This window comes from Haplochromis burtoni, unplaced genomic scaffold (assembly GCF_018398535.1).
Source record: "Haplochromis burtoni strain Fernald_Lab_line unplaced genomic scaffold, NCSU_Asbu1 Contig_105, whole genome shotgun sequence".
In the NCBI taxonomy this organism is placed as follows: domain Eukaryota; kingdom Metazoa; phylum Chordata; class Actinopteri; order Cichliformes; family Cichlidae; genus Haplochromis; species Haplochromis burtoni.
The window spans coordinates 1,687,600-1,703,832 of record NW_024582466.1 but is presented as its reverse complement, the minus strand read 5'-3'; the positions used below and the strand labels follow the sequence as shown (position 1 = coordinate 1,703,832).

The window sequence follows — 16,233 nt, the reverse complement described above, 5'->3', positions numbered from 1 at the left end:
TAAGAAGCTGTGAGCCAGGAGTGATATCTTATAATAAATAACAAATATAATATCACTGATTCGTTTATTCTATGATTCAGAACAGGAGGGATGGGGTGAGTAACTCAGCTAACATGCTAACAGCATGTTAGCTGAGTTACTCACCCCATCCCTCCTGTTCTGAATCATAGAATAAACGATGCTACTGTGAACCAAGGAGCTATCCGGTCGTTAAGTCTGACGTCACTAGCCGTGTCTGGGCCTAAACTCCGCTGCAGGTCCATATATCAAACGATCACTGTGGCATTACTGAGAGTTGAAAAACTGTCTAAAGTCTTTCATCTTTAATAAAATGATCAGCGTTCTGCTCTACCAGGTGTAACAATTGAGTTTAACATCCAGGCATCCATGAAAACGGAATTTATGACATTTAATGGAGTTAGAAGTTAGCAGGGAGTTAGCTCGCTAGCTTCTATCTAAATACAATATAGCATGTCCTGACTGCGGGGTTTTGGAAACAAATTAAACGTACAGCTCTGTTAATCACCTTCAAATTAAATGGTAAATGGTAAATGGCCTGCATTTGTATAGCGCTTTTCTAGTCCATAGGACCCCAAAGCGCTTTACACTACATTCAGTCATTCACCCATTCACACACTGGCGATGGCAAGCTACATCATATCTAGGGAATAACACTGATTATATATATATATATATATGTATATCACAAAATGTGATATATTCTTTAGCGTTAACAGCTGTGACACCCTCACCTGGTTGGTTTCTTTCACAGACCCATTACCTGCCCTGTATGAGAAGCTGTGTGTAAAAAACTGTTTCTGCAGGCCTCCAAATCTGCTGCCAGAGATCAATCTTCCAGATACTTTAGGAAATTCAAGCATCCATGTTAAACTGAGCTCCACGCCTGAGTCTATACGCACAGAGCCACATTACCAGAAATATACCCTAAAACATCCAAAGGACCTAAAAGCAGATTTGTAGATAATTCTGTGTTAAAATGGCCAATAAAGTAGGACTGTAGGGACCTGAAAGTCTTCCCTCTAGGTTTTTCCAGGATTGTCTTTGATGGTCGATGGGAGGCATTTGACATGGAAATATAACTTAAAAATAACGAGTTTAAACCTTTTTATATAAACATATAAACGCATTAGTGTAACTGAGTGATTGGGGTTTCTGTGGATGAACTTCTCTCAGTATACGATTCGTTTTTTTAGAAACTATAATTTTAACAGTTTATGATCTGTTATAGCTCACATTAAAAACTTTATTTTTTCTGTGAAAGCTCCAGCACATCGATCCCACGCTCATTCCTGCAGCTGCTGAAGGTTGCAAACTGAATTCATGATTTTCCCCTCACTGCGATGACAGGAACAAGTAAACATGTCGTTCCCAACAATGATGCAGACACTCCTTTGGACATGTTGTTCCTTCAGACTTCACACTTGGCGAACAGAAGATCCTGCAGGGCTTCATGTCAACGACCCCGAACAGACAGACAGACGTTAGACGCAGACCTCCATCTGGAGAGATCTGACTCTGCACAACTTTTGTCTCAAGAATCGTGCTGACACACAAATTTATACTGAAAAGTGTGATGGTGCTAGGAGAGTACTGCAAGATGGTAGGAATGTAAAACGTTTTACTGTGTTAAGGAAACATTTTTCAGTAGTGTTACATCAAAAAAGCGAAGGGTCTTTATGAAATGAGGGTAGGATGAAGTCGTTCACGGCTATTTTGGTAACTGGTGCTTTTTTAAGACTGCCTTTTTATTCCCCTTCCTGGTTCATGGTCCCCGCTTCTTGTGGAGGATTTGCTAAGTTTTGATTTTTACCAACTTTTTGGTTTCTTGTGGGGGGGGTTTTTCCCGATATACGCTTAGTGTCATCTCTGTTGCTTTCTTTGTCCCCTTCTGTCTACATCCGTGTTGCATCTTCTTCCTTTTGCCCACTTCCTGTTTTAGATCGGTAATTGCTTTTCTTTCTGCATCTCGTGTTTCTGTGTTTCCGAGTAACCAAGTTCTCTCTTTTGTACTTGTCGTCCCATCTTACTCCACCTCTTCCCAATCCGGTTGTTCAGTCTGACGTCACTAGCCGTGTCTGGGTCTAAACTCCGCTGCAGGTCCATATATCAAACGATCACTATGGCATTACTGAGAGTTGAAAAACTGTCTAAAGTCTTTCATCTTTAATAAAATGATCAGCGTTCTGCTCTACCAGGTGTAACAATTGAGTTTAACATCCAGGCATCCATGAAAACGGAATTTATGACATTTAACAGAGTTAGAAGTTAGCAGGGAGTTAGCTCGCTAGCTTCTATCTAAATACAATATAGCATGTCCTTTTGGAAACAAATTAAAACGTACAGCTCTGTTATCACTTCCAGCATAAATGAAGACAGAAAACTAAACAGCAGTGACGTTTGTAGGGTTACTGAAGTTGGGCTAGCTGGTATATAATGATGTGCTACGTGACCGCTAGCGACACAGCTATGTTAGCATAATATAAACAAGCTAACTTTTTTCCACTCGATAAAAGTTAACGTGAGTGTTCTCGGTGGTCAGGAACAAATGTAATCGCATGGCAGGATGCTGTAAAAGGACCAAACTTCAGCCAGGAGAACAACTGAGATAATCCATCCACAATACGAGGTTAGTCATTCATATACTGCTGCATGGGCTGGGCTGTAGTTACATCCTAAGGTTTTAAAAACTGAGCTTAAATAAATGATTAGCGGTAATAAAAGCCGAGGGAGGTCAACAGGGATCACTGACTGTTTTAGGAGCTTTTTGAGATCAAATAGAAGAAAATACATAACATTAAACATGTTAACAACACAAAAGCCATATTAAACGCAGACTACTTTAGACCCGGAAGTAGGATTCGTCGCGTCATCACTGAACAACCGGATTCCTGTTTCTAATTCTAGAAGAAGGACCTGATACGTCTTTTTGTTACCTTTGTTACCAAGTGTTTTCTTGGATATTTTCAGGGTTAGCTGATGCAAAAATCAAAAAGTTCTTGAAGGATCTTCTCATTTATAATAATATCCCTGTAAAGCGGAGTTCTGACGACTCTATGCAATCAGAATTTGGTTTTGTTTTTTAGTTATCTTTGTAGATTTTTCCAAAATGGTCCATTTGATCTTTATCCAACATTCAGAGTTAGAGTTACCACCAATAATTTAGACCTTAGAGGGTTTAAAAGGGCATGAGACATCTGAAATTGTTTCCAAAACCTTGCACTGAGAATCTTTTCAAACTATTACCATCCAACATTTTGGGAATGTTTTTTTAAAAGAAGAGTTTATAGTTTATAGGCTTATAGTGTCAGTGAAGTTCAACAAATCCAGGCCTTCATTGCTTTAGCTGGCTCAGTAAAACCTAAAACCCCAGTTAAATATAAGGGACGTCATGACTGTGGTTATCAGCTCCCATTTCACTCTACTTCAACACAAAGTTGATCAACTACTCCAATCAGTTACATTATCAGAGGAATGGTGAGAGTGGCGTGTAAAGAATGGAAAATATACCAGTAAAACTGTAGAAAGTTGTTTGTCTGGTGATTTGATCACAAGATCAGGGCAGCTTTCACTCAGCCAACTGTCTACCAATTTAAAGACTTCTAGTAAAAAGTGCTTTCAATGCTCAAATTGAGTAGAAAGCACCACACAGGAACCACTCCATCTACCATCCTGTGCTGCTCTTTATTTTTAACATAACAGCTGCGCCTTAAAGCATTAAAACTGCCCCATAGCCTAATAAAGGAGAAATCACTTTGTCCACGTTGTTTGTTGCGAGATCAAAGTGCATTTAACTTTGACTCTCAGGTAACACCTCGCTAATCTGTGTTCTAGCAGCTACAACTGTGTGAAACAGACTTGGCAGCAATTTAGGAGCAAGTTACTTCTTTATGTTTTTAAAAGAAAGAAATCGATGCCATCTGATTATGAAATGTTGTAGTTTTACTCTTGACATCATGTAGTTAGAAGTTAAAGTAAATTTGAGCATTTTAACACCAGAGTCTATGTCTGGATGCACGCTCAATCATTCAGGTCGTTGCATTTACAGTAGGGGTAACGTTTAAGCTCAGCTGACTGCAGCTTTCCCCAACCTTATAAACAATATATACCAGCAGCACTAACTAACAATGGACCGTGAGTATTGATCAGCGGCCACGAGTAGCATTCACAGAGAGTTGGGGAGTGGCTGCAATCACATCATTGTAAGATGGTGAGGCTCCCTGCTCAGTTCAGTGATGGTCTTTCTCTTTTCATGTAACTGGCCTCCTTGACTCGCCCCCCAAACCAGCGTTCCTCCCCGTTCAGCACGTCTACATCCTTATCTGTAATACAGTGCACACTGGCCTGCAGGTGTAAACAGACTGCAGAGTCCTGGCCTGACAAGGTGGTTTTCCTATGTTGTGCCATCTACCTTTGGGCAGACCAATATTTAGCTCGGGGTGGGGGGATGGAAAGCCACAGATGTAATGTTGTGAAAAAATGCATGTCAGCTGTTTGATACTCCTGACAGAGGGATCAGGAGGAGGTTTTCGCTTAGGCAGCAGTTTGCCCGTCTCTCCGGGATGGCCTGGAGCTTTCTTTAGGCGCCTTCCCAGCTTTGACAAATGTCCGGCTGAGATAACTACATTTACTCTGGGTCTTTTTGATATGATGATCTGCTCCCCCGTGTCTCTTTTGTAGCATCCTGGTAACACCAAATTTGTGCTGCACTGGAGGAAGCGAGTCAAACCTTAAATACGTTCCATTTATGCTGGTTTACACATTACTGATGGAAATTTCACAATCTAACAAAGCCAGCCTGTCATTTCTCATTTCCTCCCTGATCAACTATAAGTGTTTGCTCAAATGACCAGAATCAACTTTCCGGGAGAGTCCAGGGGGCCTGACTCACTTTTGTGTGGACATTCAAGGGACTGCAGATTGTTTTTCTTTCTTTTTTTAAACAACTGTAAATGTTTATTATGTCTTATGTCGCTCAACGTGTTTTATTGTTGTGTTTTTGTGGTTGTTGTACTTGAGAAAGACAACAGAAAAGAATTATGCAGTCATAAAGTGATTCTCAGGGACTTCTTCTTTCTCTCCAGTCAGAACGACTCCTGTGTGAATTCCTCTCACTTTGAAATACACTCAGCAGTCGGGATTACCTCATGAGTCTAGCTAAAGTGAAAAACATTCCCTACAATTATAAAACATTTCTGACTTTGTCATGCTGCATGAAAAAAAAAATCTAAATGAGCTAAAGGTTGAGGGCTGTGTTTTCTTCTCTGAATCGGACACTTGTGCTAGATTACCGTTTCATTTAAGCCGTGTATTTTCCCTCCATCCTACAGCACCTTTGGGAGTCACACCCTTGTGTCTGTTGCAATTTAATACTGTTCAGTAGCGGTGATTCATCAGCTGAGGGCTCGGTGAGGTCGCACAGCCACTGATATTTCAATCTGCTGTGAGCGCTGATATGGTAGGAAGGCTTTGTTTACTCCCCACGCTTCCTGCCTGTCCGACACAGTCATCAAAGGGAAGCGATACACACTTGGACCTCCACCTCTACACCTACAACAATACACATAACACTCGCTCTATTTTTATTTGCTCTTCCTTTTGTCTTTTAATGGCTCTCACTCGAACCACAATCTGAGATGAGGCTGATCTCCGGGAGCTGAGAGGCAGTAGTAAAAGCACCTCTTTAAAGAGATGTTTCCAGATAATACGTTCTAATTGTGCTTTTATCTGCAAAGCTGTTACAACCTCGACGAGGCAACTTGAGCGCTTCACAGAGCGAGGGAAAAGAAAGCAGGTCATTAGATATTTCATTTTCCATCATGGTCGAGGTTTGGTAACCGCACATACGCGGCCTTTCTGTGGTGCAATTTAAGTAGAGCCTGATGGATATCTGATTTAAAACACTGATATCGATATTTGGTGATTTAGAAATTCGCTTTATTGTCTGTTTGTTTTCCTCAGACGCATGAAAATAAAAACACTTGTTATTTGTAGTTATTTCTGAGTAGTTACCCAAATGACAATAATACTGTTTTATTGGTTCAACCAGTTGTGGATTTCTCGTTTACGCTTTGCCCGACTGCTCAGGTCAGTTACTCTTGTAGCGCCCTAACAAACGATGTTAACAGGGAGGTGGGAGAGTGCGCTGCTAGTTAATAAACTACACAATATCAATACTAACTATGGTGGAAGGGGGATGCTCATATCTGCACTTTTTACATTTCCATTAAACAGCTGTTATAAATGCTGATGCTATTATTGGCCAGTATATCAGCCCCAGCTCTAACTTTAAGTCACATCATGAAAATTAAACATTTTAAGAATAACAGTAACAAAAGAAATATCAGTGGTTTTAACCACATTTCTTTGTAAAATTATTTTATCTCAATTTGTGTGTAAGACCTTGGGCAGATTTATTAATTCATTATATCAGCTAATGGCACATGGCATAAAGTCACATATCTTAGTAATCACACTTTCCCTCTGATAAACACGTTGATTATATTCTCTCATTGTATCAGAGTTTATTCACCACCTACAACAATGTTAGATCCACGTCAAACAAAATGCACTAATACTAAGAGCAGCTAACAGCAGCTAACAGAGGCTAACAGCGGCTAACAGCGGCTAACAGCAGCTAACAGAGGCTAACAGCAGCTAACAGAGGCTGAACAGAGGCTGAACAGAGGCTGAACAGAGGCTGGTAGCAGTGAACAGGCATGAGTGTCACTGACTCATCGACTCGTATCGGACTTTCATGAGGTTGGTTGCCTTCTCTAAAACAAACAGGAGTTGACACCTGGCTGATGTAAACAGTGGACTAACAGCCTACATTCACTACAGATAAACTGCGGCCATAGTTGATTGTCCTTCATCAGCCACTGTAGGATGATACACTTGAATTGGGGAGTAAGAAAACAGAACAGTGACACTAATACTAGCTCTGTTTGTACACCAAGCACACATGATGACAGAGCTCAGAGCCAGCAGCAGCTTGTCTAACATGCTAATGTCCCATAAAGACCACAGGTTTATCCATAATGTGCATGTCCAAACAACCAGCTGCGAGCTTCTCACATTGACAAACTCTAGCAATTGTTAAAAGGAGACGGACACTCCCTGGAGAATGCCTACCTCATACGGGTATCAGTGGCCCAGCAATCAAGCGCCATTAATTCTGCTTCCAGAGACAATAGCAAACTGTGGCAGTCGTATAATAATATATTCAAACGGGCATTAGAGAAGCTTTACAGCTTGAGATAAAAAGAGGCAGATCGCATTAGGTATGTTTCAATTGATATCTCTTTTTTTAGATTTCACTGCCTACCCTGACAAAACACTAATGGAAAACAGTTATGAAATACCTACGGATGCTGTTTAAACCACTTTAGCTACTTTATAGCTGGAAAGATTTTAAACCACATTCCCCAACATGAACAACACAAAACAATCCTGATCTGCATCTGCAAATGCTGCCATCATCACTTCACTCTGCAAGCACACCTTTCTGCATCACTGTGCCTGTCTTTAATTCAATCTTTCACCATTTATATAGCACAACAGTCACCTCAAAGTGCTTTATATTGTAAAGTAATACCTTTCAATTACACAGAAACAACCTGAACATTTAGACAGTCCCCTGTGAGCAAACCCTTGGTGACAGTGGGAAAGAAAAACTCCCTGTTAACAGGAAGAAACCTCTGGCAAAACCAGTCTCTGGGATGGGCAGCCATCTGCTGCAACCGGATGGGTCTGAAGGGAGGGAGACAGGAAAAATCCTTGGAAATCTTAACAGTGAGACAACACTGCCACCAACAGGTCAGACTTTAAATTACCAAACTCATTGAGCAATTTTTTAAAATCGGAAAGAGAAAAACTAAGGCTGCAAGTATGCTGTCATCATCTATTTTCCAAAACTGCACAAAAACCTATCCAGGTGAAAATCATGTTGGAGAGCTGGAGCAAGGACAAAAGTAAAGATCTGCTACATTTGGTGTGGTTTTGAATCTGACCAACGTCCAACAATGTGAAGAAACAGGTCACCAGCACATCTGGCTATTGCTTGTCACTAATGTATGTTGCAAGCAACTCTTAATTCCTGGAGTCATAAAATGCATGAAGGCATTCAAAACATGAACACAGAAAGACTCTGAAACATTCACAAGTTCATTTCTCTGCTGTGACGACCCCCTGCACCCTGCCTTCCTTTTGGCTCACGTGTGTCTTGTTTGCAGGCGTTGGAGAGGCGGAGTTCCCGTTTACAATCAGTGACACTGGCAACATCTGGGCCAGTGAGCCGGGACTCTATATAAAAAGCCTTTAGGTTGGACTCTGGCTGCGTTAGGTTTTTGCTTTTGACACTATTACATGCTTCACACACACTACTGATGGTACTGATTACACACATCACTGTTTGTTTTTGACAGTAGGGTTTCTTTTCTGTTTCACTTGCTTTAAAAGAATAAAGACGCTTGGGATACATTCCTAACCATGTCTGTGGTTTTCTTTGTCATGACCGTACGGCCCGGTTCGTGACAATGCTCTAAAAGCAACGTCTAAATTTGGCAAAATCATATCTGGTCTAGTTTTAGAAATGAAAGTGATCATGTGCGATTACAAATAAAAGAAAAAAAAACCTTCAGGTATCCTGTTAAGATGGAAAATTCCTCCCAGCATGTATTTCCAGCTTTAAGATTTCCAGCTCGGGTTGATCTCTGTCAGGATTCAGTGTTTCTGCTTCAGCAGGTCACGCCGTCTCCTCTCAAAGCAACACATCTGTCGTCACTTTTCACTCAAAAGTCCCTCATGATCACCGGATCCACATGCTGAGGGTGTCGGATAAAATCTTAAGACCTTTTTCCTGGAAACGAGCGGTTTTTCCTGCTGGTGTCCTTTAAAAGTCTGCAGCACTCTCATTTCTAAAAGGTCACTGAGAGAATGTGGCTGAAAGGACAAATGAAATCGTGACTATGAGGTGAACAGTTTCTGCTTCATGTCTGTTTTAGAGACATTTTCTGACTTTTTTTTTTTTTTACCTAAAATTTGTCCTACAATTTGTGTAAGCAAGTAAACAGAGCTGTTTATTGCTGTTTCATGCCCTACAGATCACCACTATCAAATCTGAATATCTCAGCAGGGTTAAAGGGCACTTATCTGCTTTTCCTTATTTCCTGTCATACAGAAACTGTTGATTTCAAATAAAGTAATCCCTGCGAGCCAAAACCACAGACTGCTCACTGACCTGCTCTTCGATCTGCATGATGTCATAGAGTGGGGCTTTCCCTAAGATCACTTTAGGTACAGAAGCCCCACCCCATTGCTTTTAAAACATTCTGTTTATGAAGAACAGCGAATTACGAGTAAGTTGTATTTAAGGGGGAGGAGCTAAAACAGCTTGCTTCAGACAGAGGTTGAACTGAGGGGATGATTATTTTGAGCTTTCAACCATAATAAGCTATTCTAGGAGAGCCCAAGAATAAAAGCACTGAGGTGTGAGCAGAGTAAGTCCACTGAAACAAAAAAGGCCTGTTTGTGGTTTTTTGGGGCCATAAACCAGCTGAGTCACTTCTAAGGACCAGCCTGAGGATAAAGGTCTGAGTCACGACTGAGGCTGCAGAGCAGCTTCACCTGCAGATGCTTCACATGCTCACTGAATACAAAACAATCCGACGTCACATACTAAACACGGCGATGGGGTACTTTACGTCTCTGCAGCTCCACAGGTGTGTCCAATCAGGCCTAATGTTGCCCTCGTCTCGGCCTCAGCAGCAGGTTCCTGAGCTCCTCGGTCGGATAAGAAGGTCTCTGCCGTATTCTGTTCGACGCCTTCTTGCTGTTTGTTGTGCGGAGGGGCTGCACGTTGAAACCGATTTAAATGAGCGCCGTTTTGAAGCCCCTCAGCTCTGCTTTGATCCCGTCTCACCGGTTTTGTGTCCATAATGAAGCAAACTGCACATACCGATGAGTGTCAGCTCGATGCATTTGTACTTCAAAAGGCCTGCCTCAAAACGACGTGAAACACATTAGTAAAGGTGCAAGTTTCCAGAGGCAGCAGAAGGACAACAACACAAGGTCGAGACTTTATTGTGTTAGAGAGGAAGCTTGTTGGCAGGAATGACTCTGTGCAGTCAGTGAATGCAATCAAGTCCAGAAATGAGAAGTTGCCTCTTACAATAATGCAAACAAATTCATCTCAATACCATCAAATTTAGAAACATCCAGAGTAAAAATGAGTCCAAACATTTATACCTCTAGGCTGAGCTGTTGTAAAGAATTATCAGGCTGCTCCCTGAAAAGCCTCAAGTTGATCCAAAATGCTGCAGCAGAGTACTGATGGGGCCTAACTCGCTTCTCTTTAATTAAATCCTGAATTTAATTCTAAATCCTTCTCCTGACAAGTCTGGGACAAGCAGCCCGTGTCTGTCTTAAAGACCTCACAGTAGCTTGTCCCCCTAACAGATCACTGCTTTCTCTGGTTTATTTTGGATTTCTGGGGTTGCTAAAAGTAGAATGGGAGGCAGAGCCTTCAGCTTCAGGTCGCTGTGTGGAAGCAGCTCCCAGTCTGGGTTCAGCAGACAGAGACACCCTCGTTACTGTTCACACGACGATTGAAGCTTTCCTTTTAGGTCGGGCTGGATCAGGTGACCCGGAGCCCTGCTGCTATTGGCTCAGGGTGCTGGTTGTTTAGTTTGTGTTTTTTTTCTGACTCCCTGACTCCACCCCCGATGGGTGCCTCTCCCTGATCCTGCTTCTATTATTGTCCTCTTCCTGTTAAAAAAGACTTCTTCCTCCCCAGAGTCTCCAAGTGCTTCCTCAGAGTGGATCACCTGATTGTTTTCTCTCTGATACTGACTGTTCATTTGATCTGTCACTACATGAATTCAACTGAACTGAATTAAACTTCAGGGTAAAGCCAATAATAAAGCAGAGTTTGTTTGTGATCGTTGCTCCCCTCAAACTGTGAGCGAGCAGAGCTGGTGTCTCAGTCACACCTGTTACCTCTGGTTATAAACACAACAACTGTGGCAAAGTCCAAATTTATATACAGTCTGTGGTGTTGAGACCAAGAAATGTCAGTGAAAGTCATTTAAACAGTGCAGTAATAATATCATGTCTATCATGACAGTCCTACTACAACAAAGCTGGTCAGTAAATATCAGCACTGAGTCCACTCAGCTGCTGAAAGGTTCCTGCCCTGTGATCAACGCTTTATTGTTTCTCAATAAACTGAGGGAAACTAAATGCATACCAGCTTACAAATCTAATTCTTCTTCTTCATTCAAGTGTTCGTCCATCAGTCGCTGCTCAAGCTTCACTTTCAGCTCTCTGCACTGGAATTTATTCCCCGATAATCGACACATCTGACGTCAGTTTGGGTCATTTATAGCACAGCTACAGCACCAGGAAGGGCTCTGTGGATGTAGCCCAGGTGTCACAACACACCTGAAGTTTGGCCAAATAAATCTTCACAATCGTTTATTCATCTGCACCCACGTGACCTCTAGGGCCCCTAAATTGGACCTTCCTCCCAAATAGAGGACACGTTTTACGGCAGCAGGTGTAGGTGTCAGTAAGTAACTGCACCTGCTTCTTCTTGGCCACTTTTGGCGTTTATGACTCACTTTGCGCACTCCAAAGTGTTCAGTGGGCCAGATGTGTTCCAGCTGTCACCCCTGACATCGAGGCCGTGTTAGGTGGAGCTGCGGCTGATCCGAAGCAGTCCGCACTCAGAGCTACCTGTGCGTCAGGTGCAACCATGTGTCGCTAAAGAGGCTCAGAGCGCGCAGCTGGCGCTAAAAGTGCGCGGGAAAGTGTTTGTTTTGTGTTTAGTGACTCTGCGTTAAGCGGAGTCGTGTCTGTGAAATCGTCCCCAAAACGCGCTGATCGGTTTCCACATTACGCAACCGCTCAGACGCACTGCTGCTCTCCAAAGGTCTCTCCTTTAATTCCCCAGCAGCAGGAGGGACCTTTGCAGAGCAGCTCCGAGCAGCACCGATGCCAAAAACACGGGAGTGTCTGCGCACAGACACGCCAGGATAACGTGACAGCGCAGGTAACAACTCCACGTTATCGAAAAAAACAAACTCACCTTTAATTCCCGCGCTGGTTCCGACGGGCTCCGCTCACTGAGCCATTCAACTTAGAGTCCACAATTTAAAAACCAAAAAGGTAAACACAGTTTCTCCTCGGTAAAGATGGGAGCTCCTCTCTCCTCTGCCTCCTCCCGGCAGCGCTGCGCGTCGTGTTTTGGACGTCAGGCTGATAAAAAAAAAAAAGAGGTTTTCACCTTGACAGCCTGGCTCCTCCCTCTTCCTCTCTCTCCCTCTGTCTCTCCTTCACTCAGTCCCTCCCCTTCTCTCCATCAGCGGAGCAGCAGCAGGAGTGTTTCGTGACTCTCGGCCCAGCAGTCTGTCTGTCTGTCTGAATGATGAGAATACAAATCAAGCTGCCGGGTTTTTCCAAGGACGCACGAACTGGCAAAGGAAGACAGAAGGAGGAAAGGAAGGAAGGAAGGCAGGCAGAGAGGCGTAAAGCGTTAGATGTTTCCATGTCAGACAGTTTAAACTGGGTGGATTTTACTGCTGTGGGGTTTTCTCAGACTCATGCAGGAGAGTCTGAGGAAGACTGCACCTGAGATCCAGCTGGAGGAGTGGAAGCAAATAAAACACAAGCTGCTTAAAATAAGTTCAAGTTCCTCACAGCATGCCACGGAGCCAGACTGATATATCAGCAGATATATGCAACATATATCTGCTGATATAATAGCTGATAACAATATTAAAACTAAACATGTGAAAGAGAAACACCCTTCAACCAGTGTGAGGGTTGTTGTTGCATAGTTTGTCCACCAGGTGGACAAATAACAGGTGTTTGCTGCCCCAAATATGAAAACCAGCTGATCTGAGCAGAGTCTGAGAAAGAGAGCATATTTCTCTCATGCTGGCTTATGAGAGAAATATTATACAGCGACTCGAGGAGACTGCTGTTGCTGTTGCTATATCATCCATCCATCCATTCGCTTCTGCTTATCCTTTTCAGGGTCGTGGGGGTTCTGGAGCCTATCCCAGCTGTCATAGGGTGAGAGGCGGGGTATACCCTGGACAGGTCGCCAGTCTGTGGCAGGGCCAACACACAGAGACAGACAACCATTCGCACTCACATTCAGTCCCGCATTCACACCTATGGGCAATTTACATTTTTTAATTAACCTATCCCCACATATTAGTAAAACTAAATTTAAACTGAATTGAGTCAGGCTGACCGTGATCTACAACTTATTTTGACATTAAAACTAAATTTCTTTTAAACTGCACTATCATGTTATCTGAGCGAGAAGTCGTAAATAACGGCACATAACAAATGTTAAGGAAATCTGTTCATGTTTCATGTGTATGAAAGAAAAAATATCGGCTGATATATCGGATAGCTAAATCACCAAATATCGGTATTAGTCTGAAAAATCCTATGCCGAGGCTCTAGCACACAGTGCATGATGAACCACAGGCTTTGAATAAAAGATGAATTAAAATAAGACGTCAGGTGTCCTACCTGTGCATTGCCAGCCATTTCATCTTGTTTATTCTAGCCAGTGGTAGCTAACACCATAGTCCTTTCTCATTTGTTAGCTACGTCACTTAGCTTACTTAGACTTAGACTTAGTTCCTCCTACGCCGAGCGGCGCATCGGGCAGCTAGTGATCTCCATCGATGTCGGTCAGCAGCGACTGCTTCAGCTTCGTCCCAGGCAATGTCGACAGTTCTCAGATCGTCCATAAATGTTCGACGCCATGTGGTCTTTGGTCGGCCTTGCTTTCGCTTGCCAGTGCGTGGATGCCATGTCATGGCAATCTTAGCTGGGCGATGAGGGGGTAGGCGTAAAATATGGCCCGCAAAGCGAAAGCGCCTTTCTGCAACAACATCGGCTAATGGGCGGGTGCCTGCTCTTCGTAGGACCTCCTCATTTGTTATTCGGTCCCGGTAGGAAATTCTCAGGATTCGCCGCAAGCCACGTTGTTGAAGCACGTTCAGGTGTTGAATAATTGCACTTGTTGAGCGCCAGGTTTCACTAGCGTAAAGTGCAGTAGGGAAGACGATAGAGTTCAGTAGTCTGATCTCGACCCTTACATTCAACTGCCTTCCCTATTCTGGCGTCGACATCCCGATCAGAGACCCCGTCATTCGAGATGATGCTGCCAAGATATGTAAAATTCTCCACCTCTTCAGCACGTTGTTGGTTGATCATGACAGGAATGCGGGCACGTGCATAGCCAACTCGGAGTACCTTGGTTTTTTTGGCGCTGATTCTTAATCCAACTTTCGTTGCCTCCCTCTGCAGGGCCGCGGTCAACTTTTGGAGGTCTTCCTGAGTCGAGCCCAGCAGGGCGATGTCATCTGCGAAGTCCAAGTCAGTGAGATTACGCGCTTCGTGCCAGGGCACACCGATGCCAGCTTGGTCAACTGATCGTCGCATGATGAAGTCAATTACCAACAGGAAGAGGAAAGGGGATAGCATGCATCCTTGTCGGACGCCAGTATTGATCTTGAAGAAGGCTGTGCAGCCGTCATCCGTCCGGACGCAGCAACGGGAGTTGGAGTAGAGACAACGAAAGGCATCTACAAACTGCTGAGGGACTCCATAGTGGCGTAGGATAGCCCATAGAGTCGGCCGGTGGACGCTGTCAAAAGCCTTCTCGAAGTCAATGAAATTAATAGAAATCTTCTTTTGGTATTCCAATGTTTGTTCAATGATCATGCGGAGGGTGAAGATTTGCTCGACGCATGACCGGCCACTCCGAAACCCAGCCTGCTCTTCTCGCAATCGTTCGTTCACAGCGTGTCGTAGCCGATTCAAAAGAGCGAGGCAAAACACTTTCCCGGGTACCGACAGCAACGTGATGCCCCGCCAGTTGTTACAGTCACCCAAATCACCTTTTACGTCACTTAGCATGAGGTAATAAGGTCAGCTAATCCGTCCTAACTATTAGGGGCTGATGCTAACTTAGCTAATGATCTAATTTGAAAGGTTACATCACAAACTAACCCTCTCTGGATTAATGCAGCGTATAACTAGCATGCTAACCATAGCTTCCTTGCTAATATTATTGCTAGCAAACTCATACCTAAGTGAAATTTTAACTCGCTAGCTTGCCAAAAAATAACTCACCAGATAACATGATCCAACATTTATTTATAATGTCAAACTGATGGATAATCAAACAGTTTTTCTTTTAGCCATCAGTAAGTCATGTAAGTACAGTTGTATGGCTAACATAACTTCTGTAGCAACAGTGAACACGGAGACAGTTAGCCAGCTAGCTGTAACTCAGCTACACAAGGTGTACCTGATAAGCTTTGTCATTACATCAAGGTAGCATAAAGTCTGATTTACTACAAACAAGGCTGTTTCAAAGTAACGTGTTATGGGAAATGTAGTCCCCAGTGTTTCTGAGGCTTGCATTTTCAAAGCAGTCTCCTGTGAGCTGAGCAGTAACTTACATTAACTCAGTTGTGGTTTCCTGCTTTTAATATTTAACACGATGCTACAAACCAGTGAGTTCGTATCAGGTGACTGTTTAACACACCTGCACCTCCTGAACATTAAATATTTACACTGTCATTAGTGGTAAACTTACCTGTAAGGCATCAGTGTGTCGTCCGAGTCCATATATAAAAGGCTCCAGCTAACATAATGGCTGAAGGCTCTGCATCAGTGGTCAGATTTCAGGGGCTGAGCTCAGACTACCTGCAGCTCATTTGACTTTCAAACTTCTTCATTACACTAGATTCAAATCACATATAGCATGCTGCATCTCTAGTTAAAAATTTCCAGCTTCTGAGAAAGTGTTTTGTGCTAGTTTTCCTGCTGAACAACAAGTTTTCCTTATTTCCTGTCATGCATCTCCTGTTCCAGTGGTGGCTGTTCATGTTAAATATGGGCAAAGTTTCTAATACAGAGGTTAGTTTGTGGACAAGTAATCCCTGTGAGCTAAAGGCCAGGCCTTACACTGCTCTAAATACCCAGCTTTACACAGTTTGTTTTCTATCATTGCACCTATGTGATGTCAGAGAGGGGATATACCCAACTGCTGCACCAAGAGGCCCAAATAATTATTCATAGCAGTCTTTTCAGTCTCGCTACATTGCTGCCTTTGTTGGATTTTAGTGAAATTTCGTGCCTTTCTTTTTCCTCTGTTATAAATTTTATCCCCACCAGAGA

The 16,233-nt window shown here is 43.1% G+C and overlaps 1 protein-coding gene across 2 annotated transcripts in view; it reads right to left on the bottom strand.

The window, feature by feature from the left end:
• LOC102312516 (proline-rich protein 7) overlaps positions 1–12,986 on the bottom strand; it is a 28,194-nt gene extending 15,208 nt beyond the window's left edge. Inside the window, exon 1 of one of the 2 annotated variants that reach the window (XM_014335349.2) lies at positions 12,107–12,986. The gene's annotated coding sequence lies outside the window, so the exon portion shown is untranslated. The remainder of the gene's footprint in view (positions 1–12,106) is intronic. The other variant, XM_042223207.1, reaches the window with a different exon arrangement.
• Between the last annotated feature and the right edge of the window lie 3,247 nt (positions 12,987–16,233).